This window comes from Eriocheir sinensis, unplaced genomic scaffold (genome assembly GCF_024679095.1).
Source record: "Eriocheir sinensis breed Jianghai 21 unplaced genomic scaffold, ASM2467909v1 Scaffold732, whole genome shotgun sequence".
Classification (NCBI taxonomy): Eukaryota; Metazoa; Arthropoda; class Malacostraca; order Decapoda; family Varunidae; genus Eriocheir; species Eriocheir sinensis.
In genome coordinates this window covers 95,001-107,045 of record NW_026112090.1, presented here as the reverse complement: position 1 = coordinate 107,045, position 12,045 = coordinate 95,001, and positions in this window count along the sequence as shown.

Genomic DNA, 12,045 nt, shown 5'->3' with positions numbered 1-12,045 from the left:
AGCTCCTGCACCCCATCACCCCCGCATTCCCCCTTCTGAAAGCCCCCCTGCCTACCACCACCAGAGAGGGGCACGTGTGACCCTCTGCATCCCCAACCCTCCCTCACTAACCCTCCTGCACCTACCCTATTGCATGCCACACAGGACCTCCCCATCTAACCCCTATAGCTCCTGCACCCCATCTCCCCCACATTTCCCCTCCTGGAAGCTCCCCGCTTACCACCACCAGCGAGAGGCATACACGATCTGCCTCCCCCTATCCCATACCTACTGCACCAACACCCTCGCACCTAACACCCTCCATCCCTCCAACATATACCCCCCGCACCCCCCCCACACACAAACAACCGTTCTCCATCCCCCCCCCGCCCCGGCACCTCTCTGCCCTCCCCCTTCTGCCCCCCTTCAGCGCCGCCGCCGGAGGGAACACGGCCGCTGATGGACCATTCCGGAACGGGTGATGGCGGGCGGCGCGGTTGTCTCGCCTCGACACAACGACCTGTTTTATGGCGGACACTTAAGCGAGTCCCAGTTACGCCGCGCCTTCAGAGACACGGATAATGTACTATGCAAAACACATTTCAAAGCGCTCTCTTCTCTCTCTTCATGGGTTTAGTCGCTGGTATTTGAGTAGCAAGCATTAAGACTACGAATTCCTATGAGAGAGAGAGAGAGAGAGAGAGAGAGAGAGAGAGAGAGAGAGAGAGAGAGAGAGAGAGAGAGAGAGAGAGAGAGAGAGAGAGAGAGAGAGAGAGAGAGAGAGAGAGAGAGAGAGAGAGAGAGAGAGAGAGACAGACAGACACAGACATAGACAGACAGACAGAGACACAGAGGTTCATCCTTCAAGTATCAATCTTCATTTTTTGCGTCGGTATATCTACGCGTGAGAATCGCTGGTGCAGGAACTAACAAAACCATCTTTTCCTCAACGAAGTCTTAGACACGCGGCGTCCATCCATCCGTCTGAGAAAGAGACAGACAGAAAAAGAAAAATTCTGGACGAGACTTTGCAACAGATTTTCACGAGGCATGGAAGCGACAGCCAAGCAAGATTTGTGTTGGGGGTAAATGAAGAGGAGGAGCGCTCGGAGGGTGCCCTGACATTCTCCCTGTAGTAATATAAGCGTTTAAAGACGGCATGATATTTGTGATGGGGAATTTCTCTGGTGATTAGTAAGATCGAACACATATTAAGACGCTTGTAATAAGGCCTTTCCTCCTAATGTTGGAGACGTGTTTGCGAGAGTCTAGTGGAGGATTTGCGAGGGAAGGGTGGATCATATGAGCTTGGGGACAGAGAGAGAGAGAGAGAGAGAGAGAGAGAGAGAGAGAGAGAGAGAGAGAGAGAGAGAGAGAGAGAGAGAGAGAGAGAGAGAGAGAGAGAGAGAGAGAGAGAGAGAGAGAGAGAGAGAGAGAGAGAGAGAGAGAGAGAGAGAGAGAGAGAGAGAGAGAGAGAGAGAGAGAGAGAGAGAGAGAGAGAGAGAGAGAGAGAGTAGGAGGGGGTATTCGGGTCCGAGTAGACGCAGCAATATTCGGATTCTTGGCGAGGCTTACTTCGGCTCAGCCCGGACAGCCTTTCTCCGGACGTGCTCATGCTTGGAATAAATATCACACATTCAACATTTTCCCGGAGGATCACTGAGAGGGCCGCTCGACCTGAATGAGCTGCTGAATGTTTTATGGCGTAATCAGATTTTCAGGATGTGAATTGGATTTTATCGAACCACTCCGCCAGGATTAAGTTTAGATGAGGTTCAATAATTCAAAGGCGGCGAGAGGCCGAATTTGAGAAAATATTATGATAAATAATTCCAATTGGGTTTTTGTTCACAAGTTTCTTAATGGAAATGGAGGAGCGTGAAGGGCGGCGAGCGAGTGCCGCTGTTATGCATATGAAAACCGCGAGGCACGAGGACACGGAGCGTTAATTAAGGGATGAATGGTGAACAGAAAGGACGGGGTGAAAACTCTCCAGCCTTCTTGGTGACTCCCGGCCACACGAGAGGACCGAGGCGGAACATCCTTTCGGCCGAGGAGGAGGCAGGCTCAGGTGCCGGGGCCGTCAACTTGTGCTGCTTGACCAGAGAAAACAAGAAAACATTATGTAGGGGACTGCATAAAAAAACTATATATATACGATGCAGTACCCGACATAATGTTTTTTAATTTTGTCTCGTCCAGCAGCACAGGTAAACGCCCCGGTCGTGAGCGTCTCCTCCTCTTCGGCAGTAAGGACGTTCTGCCCCGTTGCTTTAATTTCTCAGCAGGATAAACTCGCTGTAGATTAATCGCCAGAGCAACATTTTGCACTTGTAAATATTTTCACTACATCATTATTGCCATTCCGTTATTATTTTATTTTTCTTTTAACATTATTCTTAGCATTTTCATCTGTCTACATACCTGTGCATTTCATCCACATAGTTTATGTATATTTTCAGCCCTAGGACCGAAAATTTTCCCTTATAACCCCGTTTTATTATTATTATTAACATTATTATACATATATAGAAAGATACAGGTAGAGAAATGGATAGAGACAATGGGTGTAGGTGTATTTTACGACTGACCTTTGTGCTTCATTTATTAGTAATGTTTAAGCATATTTGGGTATCGAGATGCCTCTAACACTGTCTTGTGTTGTCCCATGCCGCAGACGGGCCCGAGGACGTGTCGGCGGAGGATCGGCTGGAGGTGGCGGCGGGGGAGGAGATTCGCCTGAAATGTTCCTCCAGCGGCAACCCTTCCCCGCGCCTCACCTGGACCACCGAGGCCCAGCCCCCCGCCAGGTGAGCCGCCTTAGCTATATGTACCTTCATATATCAAACGAGCACCTAGACGCCATCATCACACCTCCCCGACATGCGGACACCACCGGGCGTCACTCACTCCTCACGCCAACACCTGCTGCTATAACGTCACTTTAGGGCCGCGCCATCATTAGTCTTCCATCGTCACACCTTGATAACCTAACCCCGGCCTGTCTCACCCTCACGCCATCACCACTCCCGAGTCATTACTGCATTAGCTGCGACCTGCCCCACTGAGCAACACACACACCCCACAACCACCACGGCCACACACCCCTCAACCATCACGCCCACACCCCACAACCATCACGCCCACACCCCACAACCACCACGCCCACACCCCACAACCATCATAATCACACCCTTACACACCACCCCCACACACCACACACACCACACATACACCTCGGCGCAACCACACACCCACACACCCAACCCTCACACCCACACCCCCAAATCGCCCCTTAACCACCACGCCCACACCTCGACACATCCCCACAACCCCCCCCCACACACCCCTCAACCACCACGCCCACACCTCGACACATCCCTACAACCCCCACCCCCACCCTCCTCAACCACCACGCCCACACCTCGACACATCCCCACAACCCCCACCCCCACCCTCCTCAACCACCACGCCCACACCTCGACACATCCCCACCACCCCCCCCCCCACACACCACACAACCACCACGCCCACACCTCGACACATCCCCACCACCCCCACCCCCCCACACCACTCAACCACCACGCCCACACCTCGACACATCCCCACAACCCCCACCCCCACACACCACTCAACCACCACGCCCACACCTCGACACAGCCCAACGCCCAACCACAACCCCGCCGCCATCATTGTCATCCCGCGCCCATCGCTAGTTGCATCGCCTCTAACTCGCCCCTCCCTCTCCCACAGACCTGCCGGCGGGCTGGGCTCCGGCCTGGGCGTGGCCTGGCTAGTGGTGGCGGCGGCCTCGGTGAGGGACACCGGAGTGTACTTCTGCCACGCCAGGAGCCCGCTAGGGACGGCCCAGCCCGTGACCACCCGCCTGGTTGTTCAACGTAAGTGTGTTCAGTCCTGGGTTAGGCCAGTCTGCTCCATCCCCCTCACCCCCCTTGCACCCCCCCTCACCCCCCTTGCTCCCTCCCTCGCACACAGATCGGGGTTCAACTATTTTTATATTTCCTGGAAAGCTTAAAGATTACCTCCACAAGCCGTACGTCAGCTTCAAGGGTTTTATGCCATTTTTCTATATCAGTAATCCATAACCAAATATGGTTTCATTGAAAATGAAAATAAATTAAACGTATGTTGATGAATTTGGCATCTAGACTCTAAGCCACCTCAATCAGCTTATCAGAGGACCGACCCGCCGCGCCGGGAATGAAACACACATCTACTGAAAGACTAGGTGGTGCTCGGTGCCAGGAGCCGGTAATCCAGGGCTCCGTCACTGCCGCTGAGCGAGGTAGCACTATGTATACTACCGAGCCTTGTATACTACCTTGGAGCACGCTACATAGCTGTTGTGTGTGAAATATTACCTCAATCTGACCTTTGATAAAAAAAAAAATGGTTCAGTTTCTCGTGGGTAGTTCTAGGTCCCTTATGACTCTCAGGTGGAGGCTTCAAAGCTTATGTAACAAGGGAAATATAGGCGTAGGTAAAGTCATTACCTACACACGTGTTTACATCGCTCGCCGAGGCGTATATCATTACCTCAGTGTTGCCTCAACCACTACAACCACTTTCACTGTCGCTCTCGCCGCTACTGCAATACTGTCACCACCACCACCATCACCACAACCACCACCATCACCACAACCACCACCATCACCACCACTGTCATCCTCACTATCAAAACCTCCACTCGCACTCCTTCTTCCGAAACTGACCTCTCTTATGGCCACTCAACTCTAGATTCGTTTACAGGAGCAGCGCATAGCAGTTTTTTTTACTTCATTAATGCTTGCCCTTGAGCTGCTTCCTATACTGTAAAAAGAATGACCTCTCTTTTAGCCACAACTCTATACTCGTTTACAGGAGCAACGCATAGGTAGCAGTCTTTTTTTCTTCATTAATGTTTGCCCTTGAGCTGCCTCCTAGACTGTAAAAAAAACTATCCCTCGTCAACAGCATCACCACCGCCACAGTGCCTCTCCTTACACCCTACAGCCTCAGCCTCCCGCACGACCGCCACGCCAGTCTCTTTCATCCCTGCCACCAGCACCTAAGTAGCACTGCATAATTCACTGTGTGTGTGTGTGGGTGGGTGGGTGGGGGTGTGGGGGTGTGGGGGGGGAGGATGTAATGTGTGTGCGTTAACGTCTGTGTGTTGAGCTTTGAATTTATTTATATTTGTTGTTGGTGGTGGTTGTGGTGATGGTAGTGGTGGTGACGGTAGCGAAATATTAATTGTAGCGCTAATGGGGTTGTAAGGGATGTTGGTAGATTAAAATACATCTATTAATACTGATTTAGGTACTGGTGGTGGTGGTGGTGGTGATCGTTTTCGTAATGGGGATAGCGATGGTGTTAGCGCTGGCGATGGTTGTGACGGTGATGGTAGCTGTGAGGTATTATTATTATTATTATTATTATTATTATTATTTTTTTTTTTTTTTTTTTTTTTTTTACGTCTACGCCTATAGCGCCGGTAGGCTTGCTTGAGGGGCCTGGATGGTAGTTGGCCCCAGCTCGTATTGGCGCAGGCAGGTGTTTTATAGTGGCGCCATCTTCTCTTAGGTAGTGTTACTGTTCAGCTACGATACCAATCACTGTGTACTGGTAAATGATAACAAGGATATCAGTACCTAACCCTGACATGACTGAATAAGAATGTTTTCAGTAATCTTATCCAAGGCACTCCCCGCCCGATGTGAGTTCTCGTAACCGTCCATCACTAAAATTAGACGCAAGCAAGGGGCCAGTTTCACAGTTCCCCATGATGGGTTAGTAAGCTCCCAAACTAATACCAGAGCCTTCGAAATTTCCTTGTATAGTGTCTGGTGATTATATTTAAGTTCACAAATTTGATGAAACTATACAGGAAAAGTCTTGTGTATTTAGTGTGGCATCGAAGACCTCACCATTTTGGATTGTATGGGATTCAATAGTTTGGTTCGGGCTGTTACGAAGACACTGTGTTGGACTGTGAAATCGACTCAAGTTGTCATTAAACAGTAACCTACGACTAAGTGGATGTTACCTGGCGAAGCTACAGGGTGACAAATTAATGATGGGAGCAGCGGAAGGAGCAAAGACTTATTTTATAACTTCAGATTTTTCAGACTCCAAATACTCTGGTCTCGAGAAAAAAAAATAATATTCGAAGCCTCTCAGACCCGAGAAAAAGCGGATTGAAGCGACGGTCATCAATAATGTGGAAAGTTATATAAACTCCATCATCATCAATTATTGCTAGTCCACTGCAGAGCCAAAACCTTTTCTAACTTTACCCACCTCTTTGATGTTAGTGTTTTTTTTTGTTTTGTTTTTTTAAAACAAAGGAGGCAGCTCAAGGGCACACAAAAAAAGAAAACAATAATAAAAAAAAGCCCGCTACTCGCTGCTCCTAAAGTAAAACAAAAGAGGTGGCCGAAAGGAAGATCAAATACAGGAGGAGAGGTGTCCTGATACCCTCCTCTTGAAAGAGTTCAAGTCGTAGGCAGGAGGAAATACAGATGAAGGAAGATTGTTCCAGAGTTTACCAGCGTGAGGGATGAAAGAGTGAAGATGCTGGTTAACTCTTGCATAAGGGGTTTGGACAGTATAGGGATGAGCATGAGTAGAAAGTCGAGTGCAGCAGGGCCGCGGGAGGGGGGGAGGCATGCAGTTAGCAAGTTCAGAAGAGCAGTCAGCGTGGAAATATCGATAGAAGATAGAAAGAGAGGCAACACTGCGGCGGAATTTAAGAGGTAGAAGACTATCAGTATGAGGAGGAGAGCTGATGAGACGAAGAGCCTTAGCCTCCACTCTGTCCAGAAGAGCTGTGTGAGTGGAGCCCCCCCCCACATGAGATGCATACTCCGCATACTTCGTCATGGTTCGGCAAAGGTTATAATTTCATCTCTCCACCTGGTCTCTGTCGGCCCTGACTTCTATAATCATGGGAGCCACTCTGTTAGTTAAGTATTCTATCCGTTCTATGCGTATTTCCTACAAGAAGACCTCACCAAGCAACAGGAATGGAACAAAAAGTGGCTGCTATAATTCAGTGAAGAAAAATGTAAAGTCCTGCACCTTGGGAGATGAAATTCAGCATACCAATACCACATGGGAAACACTCTATTATCCACCACAGAGGCAGTGAAAGACCTGGGACTATATGTTTCCAGGCTACCAGTGAAGGCAAAAAACGTGCCAATCGCAATGAACGGGTTAAGTTCGACGCATGATATGTAAGACCGGCCAAAGTATAATTCTTTTTTCTTAATCGTCACAAGAATATGATCAATCTATGTGTTCTCTGATCCATGGCGCTCACTCCTATCTCTCCATGTTACTCCCAGCATATATGTATACAGATCAAGTTTACCCGGCAATCCTGTACAATAACTACCTACGAGAGGAAGTGGAAATATTGCCTCGCGGAACATTAACATCACACGAGAGCCGTTGGTAACACTGGCGGTGGTGGCGGCGGTGATGAAGACGATAAGTTGCCAAATGGTTCGGAAGAGCAGAGAACAAGAATATGCCGGTAAAAGATAGCAAGGGGAGCTCAAGGATGCCGGGTAATGAAAGCGATCCGATGATATAAATAGCTCCCACGTCTATCCTGCTTAGGGGTGCTGTGTGTGTGTGTGTGTGTGTGTGTGTGTAGCCAATAACACCATGAAAGGCGGACTCCATACACACGGTGATGAGGTCTTAAAATAGAGCAGGTATCCGAGCGAGGGAAGATAGACGGGGGACAAGCAACGGAACGACCAGCGTGGGTGGGAGGAGCGAGTCAGGAACGGCGTCATAAAACCGGAGCTCCCACGTTTTGCTGACTAACTAATCAAGAATGTTTTATTTAGAGTTTTGGTAAATGGTAGCAGGAAAGTTGCATTTGGGTGAGGAAAACTTGATTATTGAGACCTTGATAATAGCCAGGCTCGTCTCACCACAAAGAAACAACGGTAAAGATTGAGAGCTGAGTATATGTATATGTATATGTAACCTTTGTTAAACTGGCGACAAAGAAAATGTTGAAGCATTAACACAAGTAAAGGATAAAATGACGTAACGTAGTAGTGATTGGATTTGTGACTATAATCTGGGGGAAAGGGGAGAGGAAAAGTTGGAAAGTTTCGTTTAGTCGGCGCAACATCTGTGGTCATATGCCGGAGAGAGACAGAAGGGGAAGGAATTATAGGAGAAGGGAACGGACCCCAGGAGACGGGACACAACCCCCGATTAATACCTGGTACCCATTCACTGCTGGGTGGACAGGGGCGTAGGGTGTCGGAAAAGCCGCCCGGGAATCGAACCCGGGAAAGGGGGAAGGTGGAGTGGTGATAAGGGTGGGGATAGTGACGGTGGGGATGGTGATGACGATGGTGGAAGAGATTGGAGCTATGGCGGTGAATGATCCAAATACTGTAGAGTGAAAATATTACCTCGATTCGACCTTTGATCGAGAAAAGGTTCAATTTCTCGGCGCCAATTGTAGGTCACTTATACCTCTCGGGTGGAGGCGTCATGGCTTACTTAACAGGAAAAGTAAAGCGTGGGTAAAGTTATCGCCTCCACACGTGTTTACCTCGCTCGGTGAGGAACGTATCTAAACAACATTTACCTCTACCGACACAACCACATTTGCTGCTCTGGCACCTCTCGCCGCTACTTTAATATTGAATACGGATACGGATTTGTACACATGAGTGATCACCAGAAAGATGTTGTGATGCTGGTGGCCTTGGTAGTGAGAAACCTCCAGAAATTGTAGTTTTAATGGTCGTTATGGTTAACCTGGTAGCAGCGACGGGCCGAATTTGTGGCTTTACCGTGTAGCAGCGACGGGCCGAATTTGTGCCATGATTTAAACCCCCAAAAATAGATGATGCATAAACCGATCACAAATGCGTTGATATATATAATGAAATGGTGTGCGTGAGTGATGATTTTTTTTCACTATTCTCGCTCAGAGGACCCTTTAAGAAACATGATCCCCGCAGGTAACAGGTTAAGGTAGCTTGTTTACACTGAGATCATACTGATGAGCTAACTATACCATAAGAAGCGATGCTGTTCGGCTCACTTTCATATATATTTTGCAGGATTAGTTAGAGATGGGGTGGAAAATTTTTGTCGGCGAGTCGTAGAATACAGGTAAAAAGAGTAAAGTTGGGCGCATACGCTATAGCTGCGCGTGGCTGCGGTGCTCACCTTCATATGTACCTGTGGTGGGTAAGAGCCGGGTCACGGGCCACTATGAAATTAGGGATTGCCACAGTTTACCTTCCCCAGGTTTCCCCAGGTACCCATTTATCGACCAACCCGTGGGAGGATGAACAACTTGGTGAGCTGCACGCCAACTACCCAGGTCGGGATTCTAACCTGGGCCCGCGGAGTCGTAGCCAGGCACGCTGACCTCTGCTCCACGGGGGTGTATAAGTCGTAGAATTTGGGAAAGTAAAAATATATATGTCAGGGATTTCGTGGGGACGGAAGGAAAAGTCTCGTACAGCAGACTATTTGAAATGCCTGGGACAGCGGAGTATACCGAGTCTGAGTCTGGGGCAGTAAAAAGTAAATTATTTGGAGGGAATAAGAATTTTTAAGATATCAAGTATCTGAGAGGCAAAATCTGGGATGGAGACAGAGACCCGAAGGTAAAGAAGAGAATGAAGGGTTCGAGAAGAAAGATGAGAATTTGGGAGAGGGTTAAAGAGCTAAGGGACGCAATCTGGGACGGAGGCGTAAAGCTGGGAGATGAAAGAAGAAAATGAGTGGTTTAGGAAGCAGGGATAAAATCTGAGGGGGAAAGAGATGAGTCTGAAAATGAAAAGAAGGAGAGGAACAGTTTGGGAGCGAAGGACGCGGTTAAGTCTGATAGGATAGAGAATGACAAGGATTGGAAATAAGGGGAGAGAGTCGAGAGGTAAATAAGGAAATGTTGAATGGAAGAAATAGAGTTTGGGAGGAATCGGAGGAGTCTGGAGATGAAAGGAGGAGGTGAACGGTTCGGGTGGGATGGAAGGCTTTATTCTGAAAGTGAAAAGAAGAGTCAAGGACAGCAAGAAATGGAAAGATGATTAAGTTCGAAGGTGAATAAAAAGTGGTGGATTTAGGATGGCGAGTTAGAATTGAGGATTAAAAGAGATCAGTCTGGAAATGAGGAAAAAAAGGGTACAGTATAATGAAGATGAAAATGTAAAGTCTAAAAGGAAAAATAAATGAAGAGAAAGGGACGTAGAGGAGAGAATCTGAATATAAACCAAAAAAAGGAATGTTTTAGATGAATTAGAATCTGCTGAAAATTAAATCAATCTAGGAACGAAAGGAATAGAACAGTTTAGGAAAGATGAAAATGAGGAGTCTAAAAGAATTCAGAATAGCACGTAGAGGAGAGAATCGGAATATAAACAAAGAAAGGGAATGTTTTAGATGAAGACTTAGAATCTGCTGAAAATTTAAATCAGTCCAGGAACGAAAGGAAGAGAAGAACATTTTAGGAAAGATGAAAGTGCTGAGTCTAAAAGAATACAGAATAACAAAGAAAAGCAAGAAATACACAAGTTAGGAAAACAAATGAGAAAATGGAAGTTTGAGAGGAAGGAAAACAGGTGAGTCTGGAAACTAACAGAAACAAGGAAGAGTTCAGGAAATAGAGAAATGTAAAGTCTAAAAGCAAAAAAAAAAAAATAATAATAAAATGGAGGATTCGAAAGAAAAGGAAATATTGGGGAAGTAAACAAGAAAACGGAAGGTTGAGGAAAGGCGAGTTGAATTATTAAAGTTTGCAAGAAGTGGGATGAGTCAGGGATGAAGGATGGAGATGAATAGCTTGGGTGAGACGGGAGGAAGGTTGAAGTCTGCAAGTGGAAAGAATGGGAAGAGATACAAAGGAGATTATGATTGGGACGAAAATATGAAAGTAAAGGCTTAAGATTGAGAAATTGAAGTTAGGCGAATAAGAGAGACTATTGTGGAATTTCAACGGAGGGAAGAGTTAGAGGAAGGAAAATGTTAAGCCCAAAGGTAGAAAGACTAATGATGGAGATTAGGAAGAAATGGATAAATTGGAAAGGAAAATATGAAAATGAAAGATTGAAAAAATATACGAAGGGTTAGGAAGAAATCTGAAATTTGTTCGGAGTTTGAGGAAGATGAAAACGTTAAGTCTAAAATTCGTAAGAAGACTGATGTTAAGGACTTGAAAGAAAGAGATAACTTAGGGGGGGAATATGAAAATGGAAAAAAAATATACTCGTAAGGTTAGAGAGAAATCGGCAATGTTCGGAGTTTGAGGAAGATGAAAACGTTAAGTCTACAATCCGTAAGAAGACTGATGTTAAGTACTTGAAAGAAGGAGATAACTTAGGGGGGAAAAATATGAAAATGGAAGATTAAAGAAATATTCGGAGAGAGAAATTGGCGATGTTCGGAGTTTGTAGCAGACGAAAATGTGGTCTAAACGCAGAAAAACTGATCTTAAGGATTGGTAAGAAAGAGAAATCGTGGAAAAAAATAAGAAAATGAAAGACTGAAGAAACATATGAAGAATTAGGGAGAAAGGGGATTAGATGGGAGGTTGAGGAAGATAAAAGTATTAATTCCAAATGCAAAGAGATGTTACGGATGGAGAAGAAAGAGTAGAATTGTTACAGATGGAGAAAAAAGGGTAAAATTCTTGATGAAAACATGAAAATGAAAGATTGAGGAAATTAACGTACGTAGAGTTTAAGAATAAGGGGATGATTTCTGAAACCAAGGGGGGAGACCAGCCGTTTCAGAGAGATATAAGGGGATTAAGCCTATAAGCAAAACGTATATTGGGAAGGACTGGAAAGGAGGGGAGATGTCGGTAAAGCAGGTAAGGAAATTAAGGGTACGAGGCAGATTAGAAGTAGGGGGAAGGAAGACAAGGCTGGAAATGAAGGCAGGAAAAGCACAGGTAGGGAGGGATGGAACGATGCTGCTTAAATGTGAAAATACTGGCGAGTCAGAGTGAAAGAGAAAGTGTTTGAAAGGTAAAGACGAAAATATACGGTGAATAAAGGAATGTAAGAATGAAGA